The sequence below is a fragment of the Heptranchias perlo genome, unplaced genomic scaffold (assembly GCF_035084215.1).
Source record: "Heptranchias perlo isolate sHepPer1 unplaced genomic scaffold, sHepPer1.hap1 HAP1_SCAFFOLD_50, whole genome shotgun sequence".
Lineage (NCBI taxonomy): Eukaryota > Metazoa > Chordata > Chondrichthyes > Hexanchiformes > Hexanchidae > Heptranchias > Heptranchias perlo.
Window position 1 is genome coordinate 7,484,966 of NW_027139516.1, and position 18,121 is coordinate 7,503,086.

The 18,121-nt window shown below is 43.3% G+C and overlaps 3 non-coding genes across 3 annotated transcripts; 2 read left to right on the forward strand and 1 right to left on the reverse strand.

Moving 5' to 3' along the window:
* Nucleotides 1-3,088: 3,088 nt before the first annotated feature.
* Nucleotides 3,089-3,161, forward strand: trnaw-cca (transfer RNA tryptophan (anticodon CCA)). Its single transcript has one exon. It is a non-coding gene; the product is annotated as a tRNA-Trp (tRNA).
* Nucleotides 3,162-8,571: 5,410 nt separating this feature from the next.
* On the reverse strand, nucleotides 8,572-8,654 carry trnal-cag (transfer RNA leucine (anticodon CAG)). Its single transcript has one exon. It is a non-coding gene; the product is annotated as a tRNA-Leu (tRNA).
* Nucleotides 8,655-14,752: 6,098 nt separating this feature from the next.
* Nucleotides 14,753-14,824, forward strand: trnae-cuc (transfer RNA glutamic acid (anticodon CUC)). Its single transcript has one exon. It is a non-coding gene; the product is annotated as a tRNA-Glu (tRNA).
* Nucleotides 14,825-18,121: the final 3,297 nt, after the last annotated feature.

Below are 18,121 nucleotides of genomic sequence, written 5' to 3' on the forward strand. Positions count from 1 at the left end.
CGCCTCTGGCGCTTTTGCCAATTACCTGAAATCTGTGTCCTCTGGTTACCGACCCTTCTGCCACTGAAAACAGTTTCTCCTTATTTGCTCTATCAAAACCTTTCATGATTTTGAACACTTCTATCAAATCTCCCCTGAACCTTCTCTGCTCTAAGGGGATAATTCCAGCTTCTCCATTATCACCACGTAAATGAAGTCCCTCATCCCTGTTATCATTCTAGTAAATCTCCTTTGCACCCCCTCCAAGGCCTTGACATCTTTCCTAAAGTGCGTTGCCCAGAATTGAACACAATACTCCAGCTGCAGACTAACCAGTGTTTTATAAACGTTAAGCATAACTTTGTTAAATAAGAACATTAGAAATAGGAGCAAGAGTAGGCCAATCGGCCCCTCGAGCCTGCTCCGCCATTCAATAATATCATGGCTGATCTGATCCTAATCTCAAATTTAAATTCATGTCCAATTTCCTGCCCGCTCCCCGTAACCCCTAATTCCCTTTACTTCAAGGAAACTGTCTATTTCTGTTTTAAATTTATTTAATGATATAGCTTCCACAGCTTCCTGGGGCAGCAAATTCAACAGACCTACTACCCTCTGAGTGAAGAAGTTTCTCCTCATCTCAGTTTTGAAAAAGCAGACACTTATTCTCAGATTATGATCCTAGTTCTAGTTTCCCCCATCCTTGTGAACATCCTTACCGCATCCACCCGATCAAGCCCCTTCACAATCTTATATGTTTCAATAAGATCACCTCTCATTCTTCTGAACTCCAATGCTTTTGTACTCTGTGCCTCTATTAATAAAGTCAATTTCACCAGGCTGACTATGTCCTCCTGAAGTCTGATACTATACACCATATTGTTCACTATATTCCCGAGTTTCGTGTCATCTGCAAACTTTGAAATTATACCCTGTATACCCAAGTCCAGGATATTAATGTATGTATCAAAAATGAAAACATTTTGCAGTGCGACTTGTGTGATTTTAAGCCGTGTTTACAAAACATCTTCTCATAATTTAACGCATTGCACCCTGGTAACAATCTGGTGAATCTGTGCTGCACTCCTTCCAAGGCCAATATATCCTTTCAGATTAAACGGGTATAAACTTGAAATAAGCGTCACTGTGGATCAGTTTTCGCTCACTCAAAGTTATCTGTTGAGTGAAATAAAAGAAAGCGCTTTTAAAGAATAAGGAAGCAGCCACTATCGCCCCTTTTGACAGGCCGATTTTGTGGGCACTTTATCAAACGCCTTTTGAAAGGCCATATACACAACATCAACCACATTGCCCTCACCAGCCCTCTCTGTTAACTCAGCACAAAACTCAATCACGATTTGCCTTTAACAAATCCACAGTGGCTTTCTATTATCAATCCACACTTGTCCAAATGACTATTAATTTTGTCCCAGATTATCATTTCTAAATGCTTCCCACCTCCATGGTGAAACTGACTGGCCCGTAGTTGCTGGGTTTATCCTTACACCCTTTTTTGAACAAGGGTGGAACATCTGCAATTCTCCAGTTCTCTGGCACCAAACCCTGTATCTACGGAGGATTGAAAGATTATGGCCAGCACCTCTGCAATTTACACCCTTACTTCCCTCAGCAACCTCGGATGCATCCCATTCGGACCGGGTAACTTCTCTACTTTAAGTACAGCCAGCCTTTCTAGTATCTCCTCTTTATCAATTTTCACCCCATCCAGTATCTCAACTACTTCCCCTTTTACTGTGATTTAAGTAGCATTTCCTTCCCCAGTAAAGATAGATGCAGAATACTCATTTAGTACCTCAGCCATGCCCTATGCCTTCATGCGCAGATCTCCTTTTTGGTCCCGAATCGGTCTTACCCCTCCTCTTACTACCCGTTTACTATTTATATGCCTATAGAAGACTTTTAATGACTTGATGAGGGGATCGAGTGTAATGTATCCAAGTTTGCTGATGATACAAAGGTGGATGGAGAACTAAGATGTGAGGACACAAAGATTCTGCAAAGGGATATGGACAGTTTAAATGAGTGGGCAAGAAGGTGGCAGATGCAGTATAATGTGGGAAAATGTGAGGTTATTCACGTTGGTAGGAAGAACAGAAAAACAGATTATTTTTGAAATGGTGAGAAACTATTAAATGTTGATGTCCAGAGAAACTTGGGTGTCCTGGACACCTGAACTCCAGGTTGTGCTAACCTAGTATCAGCATCCAAAACCTGATGACAGAGAAAGGCTAAATAAGCACTAAGACATGAAACAATCCTTGGTGGTTTCTGAGAGTCAGCAAAGTGGGATGGTTTACGACCATGAGTTAAGATCAGTGGTGCTTACGTACAGAACAATGCAGCCGAATCGTATAAAGATAGGGCATGCTCCCTTCTCAAATGTTAGAGCTCTCAATAGGGGACAGTCAGAAGCCCATTGCCACAGGCAGTCCGCAAAGGTCAGGTCTGATATACCTGGATTCGCAGATAGGTCAGGTTGTGTTGATTGCTTGTCATTAATGTAATCTGTCGACTGTTGTATTATAAAAATAATACTGTTGAATGTAATGTTGAAGACAGCTGTAGTGAAACTCTGTTGTAAGTCAATCTATTAAACTTGATATTTTGTAACACTCTGGCTAAAATCAAGTGGAAGTTATTGTTGATGGATTAACAACCCATAGTTGCCACAGTAACGGGAGAAATCCGCGAACAAACATTCACTTCATATATAAACATCACACCCATAGTTTATATTTTCACACGTTCTTTTTTGCAGTTCTAACCAAAGTCCAAACATCGAAAGTCCACGTGTTTTTCAGAAGTTTCCCGTCCTGTTATGTATCTTGAGCAGTTTCCCACATCCTTTTCCTGTGATGTGATAATTCTGGGTGCAGGATGAATGTAATTGGATTTGCTGCAGTCCGCTGACAGCAGGCGATGGAAGCGAGCGCCATGCTGCCGCTGACAGGTGAAGGCGACATCTGATGCTGCCTGACATCCGGTGGGAGTGGGCGGGGATTTGAAAGCCAACACATTCCACCAATCTCAGAGCTATAAAGCGGTGCTTGACAAACATTGATTGAAACAAACACCCATTGCAGCACCTCGGCCTCGTGGCGCAACGGTAGCGCGTCTGACTCCAGATCAGAAGGTTGCGTGTTCAAATCACGTCGGGATGACAGTTTTTTCCCTTAGAGCTTGTTTGGATAATTCCGCAATTAATGTTTTCTTTGTGTCTTCACAATTCACAGAACCCTGCTCTAAAATCTGCCTCTGGTTCCCCAGTGTCAGGGAGGGAAGCACCTGTTGCCCTCATTTATTTAATGTAACAAACAGAAGACAAACACGCGTCTTCGTTCAAAAACCACCCTGCAGGTGGACACACAGTGAGATAAACACAGGGCAGAGATGCAGACAGTATCCGGAAACATCTGGAAATAGACAAGAGAAATAGATTGAGCGCTTTGTTAACAGAAAATTGTCTGAACCTCCACGGTCAATGAAAGGGCTTTTGTTGGTCGATTTCCCATTGCACCTTATAATTCAGGAGAACTTGGTAGATGATTGGTTGGGTTCCCTTGTCCCCCACCAGCGGAAATGGTTTGTCGTTCCCACTCTACGAACTCCTTTCAAAAGCCACTCTGTCCAAAGCCCACACATCCTTCCAGATTAAAAGGGAATAAAGTCGAAGTGAGCGTCACTGTGGATCAGTTTTCTCTCACTCAACGTTATCTGTTCAATGAAGTAAAAGATGCTGCTGACAAAGAAAAAGGGAGCAGCCACTGTCTCCCCTTTTGGCAGGAGCAAAAAATCAAACCGGATGTTGATGGAAACCAAGTTCCAACAGAATGTTTCTGCTTAGGATTGAACGAGGGACTTTTCGCGTGTAAAGTAAACGTGATAATCGCTATAATAAAGAAACTATTCGAATGACAATCAACACAATCGGCAAATGAATGGTGTCCTCTCTCTGCTCGTACTTGGACCGTGTTGTTTCAAGGACAGCAAGAGACACAGACAGTGGCTGCCCCCCCCCCGACCTTTTCTTTAAAAACTCTTCATTTTACATCAATAAACAGATACGTTTGAGCAAGAAAATGTGGAAAACTATACAGACCACATTACTGTAGAAATACGTGAATAGTTACTTGACCATAAAAGAGAAAAGCATGATGGGTATTTGACCAATGTTAACTCCTTGACTCCCATACATAGGGTAGTTACAATTTCACACACACACACATTAATGTGGTCTTTATAGTTTTCCACAAGAGAACTGATCCACAGTGACTCTCATTGCAAGAGCATCAGATCTCAGGGTAGTGGGTTTGAGCCCCACGTTGGGCGAGTACCCTTTTAAACTTTTATGCTGCTTCCACCGGTGAGCCCCAGCTCTGACACTTCCCCCCGCCCCCCACTACTCCGTATCACCCCGCACCATGGGGCCGCGCCCGGGCTGAATTTCTCCATTTAGCTTTCCGCCCCTGTCGCAGCATGAAATGGTCCTTATCAAAGTCACAAATGATATCCTATGGGACTACCACCATGATAAACTCTCCCTCCTCATCCTTCTCAAATACAATATCTCACCGTGCTGTTATGCTGTTAGACTAGTTTCCTCTCTCTGCTCTGATTTGGAATGTGTTGCTTTTCCGTCTGACAACACTTAGTATCGCATTATGTTAGTCCACAAGTCGAGATCATTCGGCCCATCGTGCCTGTGCCGGGTCAAGCACACGTATTCGTTCAAAATTCGTTCAGAGATAGATTGAGTGCTTTTTTTATCAGAAAATTGCCTGAACCCCCACAGTCTACAGTTTTCCTCCTCGCTAGCAACCACACGGTCGATTTTTGTGTCACCCGCAAATTTCTTAATCTTGCCCCCAACGTTAAAGTGCAAATCGTTAATGTATACCACAAAAACCAAAGGACCAAGTACCGAGCCCTGCGGCACCTCACTGGAAACAGCCTTCCAGCCGCAAAAAAACACCCGTCGACCATTATCCTCTGCTTCCTGGCACTGAGCCAATTTTGGATCCAACAAGCCACATTCCCTTGGATCCCATGGGCTTTTACTTTTTTGACCAATCTGCCATGTGGGAACTTTCCAAAGCCTTGCAAAAATCCATGTAGACTACATCAATTACGCTACGCTCATCGATTCTTCTTGTCACCTCCTCGAAAAATTCAATCAGGTCAGTCAGACACGACCTCCCCTGAACGCTCAGAATACTTTTTTTTTATTCGTTCATGGGATGTGGGTGTCGCTGGCGAGGCCGGCATTTATTGCCCATCCCTAATTGCCCTTGAGAAGGTGGTGGTGAGCCGCCTCCTTGAACCGCTGCAGTCAGTGTGGCGAAGGTTCTCCCACAGTGCTACTGAGTGACAGACAAAACACCGGTGGGCGCGCCGGTTGCAGGACAGCTGGTTGGCGGTGATATCGATGCTGTGAGCGAGACCAGACCGTTTCCATGTTTCCACAAACAATGTCCCATCCTTCATTTCTGGAAAAGTAACACTGATAGTGGTCAATTGCATTTCTGTGACTGCAATATGTAACTTTGGCAAGGTGACACGCTGCTTTAGTGTATCTTGCAATAAAAAGCACAGGACGGTCTCTGTGGCGCAACCGGTTAGAGTGTTCGGCTGTTAACCGAAAAGTTGGTAGTTCGACCCCACCCAAGGACGAAAATAAGACCTTTTTCATCCCACTTTCGGATTCATTGCCTCATTCTAATAACCCTGAAGCCGGTGCAAGGTTTTAATTCCTGATCTGCAGTAACTGGGAGTTCTTTGAATGGCTCTGATTTCTTAATCTCTTTTCAAGTTTTCTAATGTGTGATTTGGCTGCAAGAAAACACTCTGTGAACAATGTGATCTGAGCATGCCTGATTCGCCATAATTTACACTGCGGTCGGATATCAATAACATGAAAAAAACAGTGAAATGTCTGTGTGAGCGCGATGCTCTGGGATTCCCTGCCTGACCATCGCCACCGATCCTTCTCTGCAGCCTTCCGAAACACAGCGCAGGAAATGTATCCCTGTGAAATGAGCTCCTGGACAGTAATACGGAAATTGTTTGGCTGAGGGGTTATGTCCCTAACACGGACTTTTAGGTATCTGGTTTCCGTAGTGTAGTGGTTATCACGTTCGTCTCACACGCGAAAAGTCCCCAATTCGAAACTGGGCAGAAACATTTTGAAACCTTGTTCCCATTAAAAAAGAGTAAATATTTAACGATTCGAAGTGCTGATCAAATGTGAACAAAGTCCATTTCTCCCAGACCGATTAATGCAGTCCGCTGGGAGCAGGCGATGAATGCCAGCGTGACATTGGGGGTGAAGGGTGCTTCCAATACTGTCTCACATCCGGTGGGACCTGGCGGAGATTTGATAAGCCCGATTAATTCAACCAATACATGAAACGGTGTTTGAGAATCATCCATATCGATAATAACATCCAGGGTCCTGTCTTCAGAGTGCCTGGCGCAAACGTCTGACTCCAGATCAAAAGGCTGCGTGTTCACATCACATCGGGGTCACTGTTTCTTTCACCGCTCACATGAGACTGGATAATTCCCCAATGAAGGTTTTAATTGCTTTTTCACAAAAAAAACAGAAGTTTGGTCCAAACCCTGACTCAGTGCCTACCCAGTGTCAGGGAGGGGAGCGCCTGAGACCCTCATTTATTTCATGCAACAAACTGACACGAACACTGGTATTGATTCAAAATCGACCTGCAGATGGACACACACAGAAAAAAGACAACCACAGAAACAGACAGCAACTACTTACATATATATATATATTAATATATAGCGCCTTAAACGTGGTCAGACAATTTCAGCTCGGTGAACTTGCTTCAGCTTTCTAAAATGTACTTGTCCATCCTTCAGAGGTCACGGGAAATATATTTTTTGTCTTTCGAAAAAAGACGCGAAAAGCAGAGACATGTTTTGTTTTCAACACGGCTGGTGAAATGGCCGGACTATCATAAATTCGGAGTCGCCTTTGAAACATTTAAAGGAGACTATCTAAAAATCACTGAGTGCAAATTTAAAATCACGGTTACTATTTACTTAGTTCTGAAAGAAATAACATTAAAAACGTCAGTCAGCGCCCGCGGTGAGACGGTGTCGAACTTGTTTGCTGTGAAGTTCACCGCTGGGCTAAAGTTGACCCCGTTTAAAAAACGCGAACCCACTCAATGAACAGGATGAGCTCATAACCAACAGGTCCGTCAACGTCAAACACCTCCTTTCTTGTTCAATCGAGGGAGCAGAGGCGTGTACATCATCAGACGCCAGCAACTTTAAGAAATGGAACAGATAAAGGTACCGATACAAGTTCCAAATCTTTTCAATGCAAAGTTATTTCACTTTACTTAAAGTGCCGTGAGGCTGAAAACGGGTCCCAGATGATTTGCGTTCACTCGTGACTTGTTTTCCAGTTTTTGTCCGTCAGGTTTGCAATTCAATTTGTATTGGATATTGAAGATATTTCAGGATGATTGCACAACATACCATGTGTAAAGCAACCATCTTGATAACTTCAATCATCACACACTCTACATCGACGCTGCAGAGGCCCCAGCACCCCTTTCAATATTGTTTTTCTTCACTCACAGTTTTCAAAAGGGAATTGGATAAACGCTTGGATGGAAACATTTTCAGGTCTGTGGGGAAGCAGCAGGCGAGTGGGACTAACTGGACAGCTCTTTCAGAGAGCTGGCACAGGCACGATGGGCCGAATGGTATCCGAATGGCGCTGTCTAATTCTATGATTCTATTAACAGATCAATTTCCGCCTTTCACTGAGCCTCCCTGAATGGAGGACAGTAATCGTGTCCCTGTGAAATGAGCTCCTGAACAGCAATACGGAAATTAGCGTGGCTGAGCGGTTTGAAACTCTGGCCAGGCACCTAACAGTAAATTTCCTCTCTAAGTTTGATTAGTTTATCAATTATCTCCCCCCTTCGATCTTCAATGTCTTTACATACTTTTTGATCTCTTCTTCGACTGTCATTCCCGCAATACTCGTCTCTCTGGTAAATACTGAAATAAAGTGATTATTTAATATTTCTGTATCCCTGAGTGGCCCTATTCCTATCCTAAATTTGCTTTGGCTGTTGATGTGTCGAGAATACTTTGCTTTTTTGATATTCCTTGTTGCCTTTTTGATATTCCTTGTTGCCTTTCTTATAGTTCTTTAGACTTCTTTCCCAGTCTTTTCACATTCCCCTCTCTCCTTTATTGTCCAGTGTGTGCCTTTTTCTTTAGTTTCAATTTTGCCCTTATTTATTTATTCATTCCTGGTGTGTCATTTCTGGCCAGTTTTTTCTTGCTTTTTCGTGGGATATATTTCTCCTGGACTCTATCGATCACCGTTTTAAATGTTTCCCACTGCTGTTCTATTTCTTTCTCCAGGTCATTCATATGTCAAACATTTCACCATTCAAAGCTTCTCAAGTCACATATGCATGACAAAGCCAGTTGCTTTTGTGGGAGGAGCAAATCAACTGGGCAGAAAAATCAGCTGCAGCCCATTCCACAAAGAAAATACTTCCACGTTTTCGTAAAAATAAGGAATGTCAGAAGTGGGATTCGAACCCACGCCTCGAGAAGAGACTGCGACCTGAACGCAGCGCCTTCGACCGCTCGGCCATCCTGACGACGGGCAGCATCTTTCATTCTGCATCATTTCTGCACTGTTGGTCAGTGAAAGCAGCATAAAAGTTAAAAATGGCACTCGCCCAACGTGGTGCTCAAACCCACTACCCTGAGAGTTTTTAAAGAAAAGGGGGAACAGTCACTGTCTGTATCTCTTGCTGCACTTGAAACAACACATTCCAAGTACGAGCAGAGAGAGGACACCATTCAGTTGCACAATGTGTTGAACCAATTGCTATCAGTTTCTGTAGTGGAGCGATTATCACGTTTGCTTTATACGCAAAAAGTCCCTGGTTCGATCCCGGGTGGAAGCATTATTTTGGAAATTGTTCTCCATGAACATCCAGATCGAATTTCTTCTCGTGCCAAAAAGGGAGACAATGGCCGCTCCCTTCTTCTTTCGAAGCTGCATTTTTCACTTCATTAAACAGATAAATTTGAGTGAGAGAAAACTGATTCTCAATGACGCTCATTTCAAGTTTTATTCCCTTCAAATCTGGAAGGCTTTGAACAGAGTGGCTTTTGAAAGGAGTTCGTTGGGTGGGATCGACCAACTTTTTCCGCAGGTGGGAGACGAGGGAACCGAATCAATCACAAACCAAGTTCTCCTGAATTATAAGTTGCAACGGGAAACCGACCAACAAAAGCCCTTTCATTGACCGTGGAGGTTCAGACAATTTTCTGATAACAAAGCGCTCAATCTAATTCTCTTGTCTGTTTCCCGATGTTTCCGGATACTGTCTGCATCTCTGTCCTGTGTTTATCTCACTATGTGTCCACCTGCAGGGTGGTTTTTGAACTAAAACGTGTGTTTGTCTTCCGTTTGATGCATAAAATAAATGAGGTCATCAGGTGCTTCCCTCTCTGACACTGGGGAACCAGAGGCAGACTTCAGAGCAGGGTTCTGTTCATTGTGAAGACGCAAAGAAAATATGAATTGCAGAATTATACAAACCAGCTCCAAGGGAAAAAACTGTGACCTCACCGTGATTTGAACACGCAACCTTCTAACCTGGAGTCAGACAGGCTACCGTTGCGCAACGAGGCCTGAGTGCTGCAATCGGTGTTTGTTTCTATCAACATTTGTCAAGCACCGCTTTATAGCTAACAGATTGGGTTAGCTTTCAAATGCCCGCTCACTCCCACCGGATGTCAGGCAGCATCAGAAGTGTCCTTCACCTGTCAGCGGCAGCATGGCGCTCGGTTCCATCGCCTGCTGTCAGCGGACTGCAGCAAATCCAATTACATTCATCCTGCACCCAGAATTATCACATCACAGGAAACAGATGTGGCAAACTGCTCAAGATACATAACAGGAGGGAAAACTTCTGAAAAACACTTAGACTTTCGGTGTTTAGACTTCGATTAGAACTGCAAAAAAGAACGTGTGAAAATATAAACTGTGGGTGTGATGTTGATATATGTAGGAAACTGCTCAAAATACATAACAGGACGGGAAACGTCTGAAAAACACGTGGACTTTCGATGTTTGGACTTTGGCTGGAACTGCAAAAAAGAACGTGTGAAAATATAAACTACGGGTGTGATGTTTATATATAAAGTGAATGTTTGTTCACGGATTTGTCCCGTTACTGTGGTAACTATGGGTTGTTAATCCATCAACAATAACTTCCACTTGATTTTAGCCCGAGTGGTTACAAAATAGCAAGTTTAAGAGATTGACTTACAACAGAGTTGCACCACAGCTGTCTTCAACATTACATTCAACAGTATTATTATTGTAATACAACTGTCTACAGATTACATTAATGACAAGCAATCAACACAACCTGACCTGTCTGCGAATCCAGATATATCAGACCTGACCTTTGGGGACAGCCTGTGGCAATGGACTTTTGACTGTCCCCTATTGAGAGTTCTAACATTTGAGAAGGGAGCATGCCCTATCTTTATACGATTCGGCTGCATTGTTCTGTACGTAAGCACCACTGATCTTAACTCATGGTCGTAAACCATCCCACTTTGCTGACTCTCAGAAACCACCAAGGATTGTTTCATGTCTTAGTGCTTAATTAGCCTTTCTCTGTCATCAGGTTTTGGATGCTGATACTAGGTTAGCACAACCTGGAGTTCAGGTGTCCAGGACACCCAAGTTTCTCTGGACATCAACATTTAATAGTTTCTCACCATTTCAAAAATGTTCTGTTTTTCTGTTCTTCCTACCAAAGTGAATAACCTCACATTTCCCCACATTATACTACATCTGCCACCGTCTTGCCCACACACTGAACCTGTCTATATCCCTTTGCAGACTCTTTGTGTCCGCCTCACAGCTTACTTTCCCATCTAGCTTTGAATCATCAGCAAACTTGGATATATCACACTCGATCCCTTCATCAAGTCATTAAAAGTCTTCCATAGGCTTATAAATAGTAAACGGGTCGTAAGCGGAGGGATAAGCCCGATGAGGGACCAAAAGGGAGATCTTCGCGTGAAGGCATATGGCATGGCTGAGGTACTAAATGAGTATTTTGCACCTGTCTTTACAGAGGAAGAAAGTGCTGCCTAAATCACTGTAAAAGGGGAGGTAGTTGGGATTCTGGATGGGGTGAAAATTGATCAAGAGGAGATACTAGAAAGGCTGGCTGTACTTAAAGTCACCTGGTCCGAATGGGATGCATCCTCGGTTGCTGAGGGAAGTAAGGGTTTAAATTGCAGAGGTCCTGGCCATAATCTTTCAATCCTCCTTTGACACAAGTTTTGGTGTCAGAGAACTGGAGAATTGCAGATGTTCCACCCTTGTTCAAAAAAGAGTGTAAGGATAAACGCAGCAACTACAGGCCAGTCAGTTTAACCACGTTGGTGGGAAGCTTTTAGAAATGATAATCTGGGACAAAATTAATAGTCATTTGGACAAGTGTGGATTGATAATAGAAAGCCACTGTGGATTTGTTAAAGGCAAATCATGATTTAGTTTTGTGATGAGTTAACAGAGAGGTTTGATGAGGGCAATGTGGTTGATGTTGTGTATATGGCCTTTCAAAAGGCGTTTGATAAAGTGCCACAAAATAGGCTTGTCAAAAGGGGCGATAGTGGCTGCTTCTTTATTCTTTAAAAGCGCTTTCTTTTATTTCACTCAACAGATAACTTTGAGTGAGCGAAAACTGATCCACAGTGACGCTTATTTCAAGTTTACACCCTTTTAATCTGAAAGGATATATTGTCCTTGGAAGGAGTGCAGCACAGATTCACCAGATTGTTACCAGGGTTAAGGAGTTAAATTATGAGAAGATGTTATATAAACTCGGCTTAACGTCACACAAGTCACACTGCAAAAAGTTTTCATTTTTGATACATACATTAATATCCTGCACTTGGATATACAGGGTATAATTTCAAAGTTTGCAGGTGACACGAAACTCGGGAATGTAGCAAACAATGTGGTGGATAGTATCAGATTTCAGGAGGACATCGACTGCCTGGTGAAATGGACTTTATTAATAGAGGCATGGATACAAAAGAAACAAAGTTATGCTGAACGTTTATCAAACTTTGGTTGGGCTGCAGCTGGAGTATTGTGTTCACTTCTGGGCACCGCACTTTAGGAAAAATGTCAAGGCCTTGGAGAGGGTGCAGAGGAGATTTACTAGAATGGCAACAGGGATGAGGGACTTCAGTTATGTGGCGAGAATGGAGAAGCTGGGATGATCCCCTTAGAGCAGAGATGGTTAAGGGGAGATTTGATAGAGGTATTCAAAATTATGAAAAGTTTTGAGAGAGCAAACAAGGAGAAACTGTTTCAAGTCTCTGAGATGATTCTTTTAATTACCATTAATAAACCCACAACTTTCTGTTTCGCACTGAACGAAATGCTAACAAGTTTGCCGAGTGACTGTCGAAACGAGGCTCACTTTTCTGACTTTCATCCCTTCTCATTTTACGCACTTTATTTTAGGAGTCTGCTTAAAAGTGTTCAGTGGTGATGAGACCAGGAATCTGGTGCAGCCGTTGTTGAATGTGAAAGGATTGCAGCCCAATTCACACGAGAGAAAGCTCGCGCCTGGAAGTTTGTGAGGAGCAAGTTCCAGCAAATTGTTTCTGACCCGGGATTAAACCGGGAGTTTTTCGTGTGTGACGCCATTACACCACGAAAAATTTATTTAGTCTAGCCCAGGTCAGATGGAAGTGTAAAGGGAGAAAGTGAACTGCTGACTCCCACTTCTGGGGGATATCACAAAGAGCTTCATAGAGGGGTAATCAAAAACATAGAATCATAGAAACACAGGCGGCCATTCGGCCCATCGTGCCTGTGCCAGTTCTTTGAACTAAATGGTGCAATTTTAAAGGGGCTGCAGGAATAGAGAGACCTGGGGGTATACGTACATAAATCTTTGAAGGTGGCAGGACAACTTGAATAGATTATTAAAAAAAAGTATTCGGAATCGTTGACTTTATTCATGGAAGCCTAGAGTACAAAAGCAAGGAACTTATGCTAAACCTTTATAAATCACTTGTTAGGCCCAGCTGGCCACCACACAATTCTGCCCACCACACTTTAGGAAGGATGTCAAGGCCTTGGAGAGGGTGCAGAGGTGATTTACTGGAATGGTGCCAGGGATGAGGGAATTCAGTGAGGTGGAGAGACGGGAGAATCTGGGGTTGTTCTCCTTCGAGCAAAGAAGGCTAATGGGAGATTTAACAGAGGTGTTCAAAATCATGAAAGGTTTTGAAAGAATAAAAAAGGAGAAACTATTTCCAGTGCCAGAAAGGAGGTGACCAGAGGACACAGATTTAAGGTAATTGGCAACAGGGGTGAGATGAGGAGAATTGTTTAACGCAGCGAGTTGCCATGATCTGGAATGCACTGCCTGAAAGGGTGGTGGAAACAGATTCAATAATAATATTCAAAGGGGAACAGGATAAATACTTGAAGGGGAAAATTTTGCAGGGCTATGGAGAAAGGGAAGGGGAGTGGGTCTAATTGGATAGCTCTTTCAAAGAGTTGGCACAGGCACGATGTACCGAATGGCCTCCTTCTGTGATGTTTCCATGCTGTGATTCTATGTTATGGAGGATTTTCTGATGTCGTGGATATTCGGGGCAGAGGACCAAGTGGGGATTGAGCTCGACGGCAAGTGTATACAGTTCGTTCAAAGGACTGAAGCCGATGGTTTCATTCTTCCCGTCGTTTAGCAGCAGGAAATTACTCGGCCATGCAGGCGACTTTTGTCTTCATTCATGGGATGTGGGTGTCAATGGCAAGGTCAGCATTTATTGCACATCCCTAATTGATCTTGAGAAGGTGCTGGTGAGCCACCTTCGTGAACTGTACCTTTCATTGACCGTGTCATTGACATTTTGTGGATAGAGAGAAACTATTTCCGCTGTTTGGGGATTCTTGGACGAGGGGGCACAGTCCAAAAATTAGAGCCAGATCTTTCAGGAGTGAGATTAGAAAACACTTGTACACACAAAGGATGGAAGAAGTTTGGGACTCTCTTCCCCGAACTGCAATTGATATTTGCTTAATTTCTAATTTTAAATCTGAGATCGATAGCTTTTTGCCAACCGAAGGTATGAAGGGATATGGGCTGTTCTATAGTTCTCTCTATAGTTGTTGCCTTGTGTTTAAAGCATATTTTCGTTTAAAGCTCGGTTTAGAGTTGAGCCGCTTGGCGTCAAAACTTGCAGTGGATCGAGACCGGATTGCTTATTGCAGGAAAAGCAAATCAACTGGGCCGAAAAATCAACCGCAGCTCAAGCAACAAATAAAATAGGAGTCAAAATAACTGATGTGAGAAGTGGGATTCGAACCCACGCCTCCGAAAGAGACTGCGACCTGAACGCAGCGCCTTAGACCGCTCTGTCATCCTGACTGATAAATTATTTCTTCACTCGCCACCCTTTGCACATTGAGACCCCCCAGAGAAAGTTTCACTCACTCCAGTCCTTGGTAAGATAAATGCTGCTGGAAAGGCTCGGTGAGCGGGATGCCACCTCCCCGGGTTTTCCTGAGCCTATTGTACTTTATTCCTATTTAATCACGGGAATATCCGCAATCGGGAGCTAAAAAGAATTAAAAGCTGAATCACAGAGAAAGCGAAATCCATATTACACCTGATAAACCAACTAACAGAGCTCCCTGGTGGTCTAGTGGTAAGGATTCGGCGCTCTCACCGCCGCGGCCCGGGTTCGATTCCCGGTCAGGGAAGTAACTTTTGAACACTTGTCGCATGAACGAACTCAAAGTCTGTGGGAAGAAAAAAAACAATCATTGTTTTCATCACCATTAATTAACCGATAACGTTATTTTCCAGAATGAAAGGCTACTGAGGGAAGTTGGAAAACTTTAATAATTTATTTTGTGCGATGAACTTTTTATCCCTTCTCATTTTACACACTGTATTTTTAAGGGCTCGGTTTATAATGTTCAGTGCTCGTGAGACCACGAATTTGTGTTAAATTTAACAGGACCGGCTATTTCACAGAGAAAAAATAAATTTGCCCCAACATAATGCGGCTGTCCGAGATTGAACCGTGGACTTTTCACGTGTAAAGCGAACCTGACAACCGCTACACTAGAGAAACTTCGGTTTTGGTTATCAGCCAGAAGTTCGAATGACTGCATTGATTCTCTTTCACAACTATTCAATTGATCGAAGTTGCACAAGTCACAAAAGAATAATTTAAAAGGCTAACGGAATGTTCGGCTTTATCTCAGGGGGCGGGAATATAAAGAAGTGGAAGTTATGTTCCAGTTATGTTCATTTCAAAGTTATTAAACTCCCAAATGTGACCTGCCTTGTTTGGACAGGGTTGACCCTGACGTCACAGCCTCAACAAACCATATTCTCAACATTTCCATTGGGAATAGGAGGAGGCCATTCAGCCCCTTGAACCTGTTCCGCCCTTCAATTAGATCATAGATGATCTGTTCCTCAACTTCATTTCCCCGCCTTTCTCCCTATCCCTCGATACCCTTACCCAACAAAATCGATCGATCTCAGTCTTGAAAGCTTCAATTGACCCCCAGCATCCACAGTCTTTTGGAGGACAGAGTTCCAGACTTCTACTGCCCTTTGTGTAAAAAAGTGCTTCCTGATTTCGAACCTGAATGGCATGGTTCTAATTTTAAGGTTATGTCCCCCTCGTTCTTGATTCCCCAGAGGAAATTGATTCTCTATCTCAATTCTATCGAATCATTTAAACATGTTAAACACCTCGCTCAGACCGCCCCTCAATCTTCTATACTCGAGGGAATATGAGCCCGGTCGATGCAGCCTGTCCTCATAAATTAACCTTTTTAGCCCCGGTAACATTCTGGTGAATCTGCTCTGCACCCGCTCCAAGGCCAATCTATCCTTCCTGAGGTGCAGTGTCCAAAACTGAACGCAGTTACTCCAGACGCAGTCCAACCAGAGCTTTATATAACTGGAACATAACTTCCACTTCTTCATATTCCAGCCCCCTGAGATAAAGGCTAACATTCCGTTCGCCTTTTAAATTATTTTTGGACCCGTCCGTTAGCTTTTACTGATTTATGCAAAAGAACCGTTAATTCTCTCTGCTTCTCCACAGTTCCGAGCTTCTTACCATTTGGAAAATACCCTGAACATCGGTCCAAAGTGGATTACCCCACATTGAACTCCATCTGCCATAGTTTTGCCCACTCACTTAATCTATCAATGTCCCTTTGCAACTTTCCAATCGCATCCACACGACTCACTGTCCCACCTAACTTAGTGTCATCAGCAAACTTGGATATACGACTCTCTATTCCTTCATCAAAGTCATTGATAAATATGGTGACAAGCTGAGACCCCAGTTACAGATCCCTGGGGGACACCACTGGTCCAATCCTGCCAATTGGAGTATGTACCCATTACCACTACTCTCTGTCTCCTATCTCCTAACCAATTCTCTACCCATGTCAATACGTTGCCTCAAGTTCCATGCGCTTTCATTTTTGCCAACAGTCTCTTGTGTGGCAACTTATCAAATGCCTGTCGGAATTCTATATTAATAATATCATAGGAACATAGGAGCATCGGAACATAGCCTTTGTATGTAGAAGTGTTTTCTAATCTCACTCCTGAAAGGTCTGCCTCTATTTTTTAGACTGTGCCCCCAAGTCCTAGAATCCTCGACCAGCGGAAATAGTTTCTCTCTGCCCATCGTGCGTGTGCCAGCTCTCTGAAAGAGCTGTCCAGGTCGTCCCTCTCGCCTGCTGTTTCCCCATAGCCCTGAAAAAGTTTCCATTCAAGCGTTTATCCAATTCCCTTTTGAAAACTGTGAGTTAAGAAAAACAATATTGAAAGGGGTGCTGGGGCCTCTGCAGCGTCGATGTAGAGTGTGTGATGATTGAAGTTATCAAGATGGTTGCTTTACACATGGTATGTTGTGCAATCATCCTGAAATATCTTCAATATCCAATACAAATTGAATTGCAAACCTGATGGACAAACACTGAAAAACAAGTCACGAGTGAACGCCAATCACCTGGGACCCGTTTTCAGCCTCACGGCACTTTAAATAAAGTGAAATAACTTTGCATTGAAAAGATTTGGAACTTGCATCTGTGCCTTTATCTGTTCCATTTCTTAAAGTTGCTGGCGTCTGATGATGTACACGCCTCTGCTCCCTCTATTGAACAAGAAAGGAGGTGTTTGACATTGACGGGTCCTGATGGTTATGAACCCATCCTTGACATTGAGTGGGTTCGCGTCCCTTAAACGGCGTCAGCTTTAGCCCAGCGGTGAATTTCGCAGCAAACAAGTTCGACACCGTCTCACTACGGACGCTGACTGATATGTTTGTTGTTATTTCTTTCAGACCTAAATAAATCGTAACCTTGATTTTTAATTTGCACCATGTGATTTTTAGGTCGTCGCCTTTAAATGTTTCAAAGGCGACTCCTAATTTATGATAGTCCGGCCATTTCACCAGCCGTGTTGAAAACAAAACATGTCTCTGCTTTTCGCGTCTTTTTTCGAAAGGCAAAAAATATATTTCCCGTCACCTCTGAAGGATGGACAAGTACATTTCAGAGTGCTGAAGCAAGTTTACCGAGCTAAAATCGTCTAACCTCGTTAAAGGCGCTATAGATATATGCAAGTAGTTGCTGTCTGTTTCTGTGGCTGTCTTTTTTCTGTGTGTCCATCTGCAGGTCGATTTTGAATCAATACCAGTATTCGTGTCAGTTTGTTGCATGAAATAAACGAGAGTATTAGTCGCTTCCCTCCCTGCCACTGGGTAGGCACTGAGTCAGGGTTTTGACCAAACTTCTGTTTCTTTTTGTTGAAAAAGCAATTAAAACCTTCATTCTGGGATTATCCAGTGTCATGTGAGCGGTGAAAGAAACACTGACCCCGATGTGATGTGAACACGCAGCCTTTTGATCTGGAGTCCTGGATTTTTATTACACATATGAATGTTTCTCAAACACCGATTCATTTATCCCACCTTGGTTGAACAGATTGGGTTTATCAAATCTCCGCCAGGTCCCACG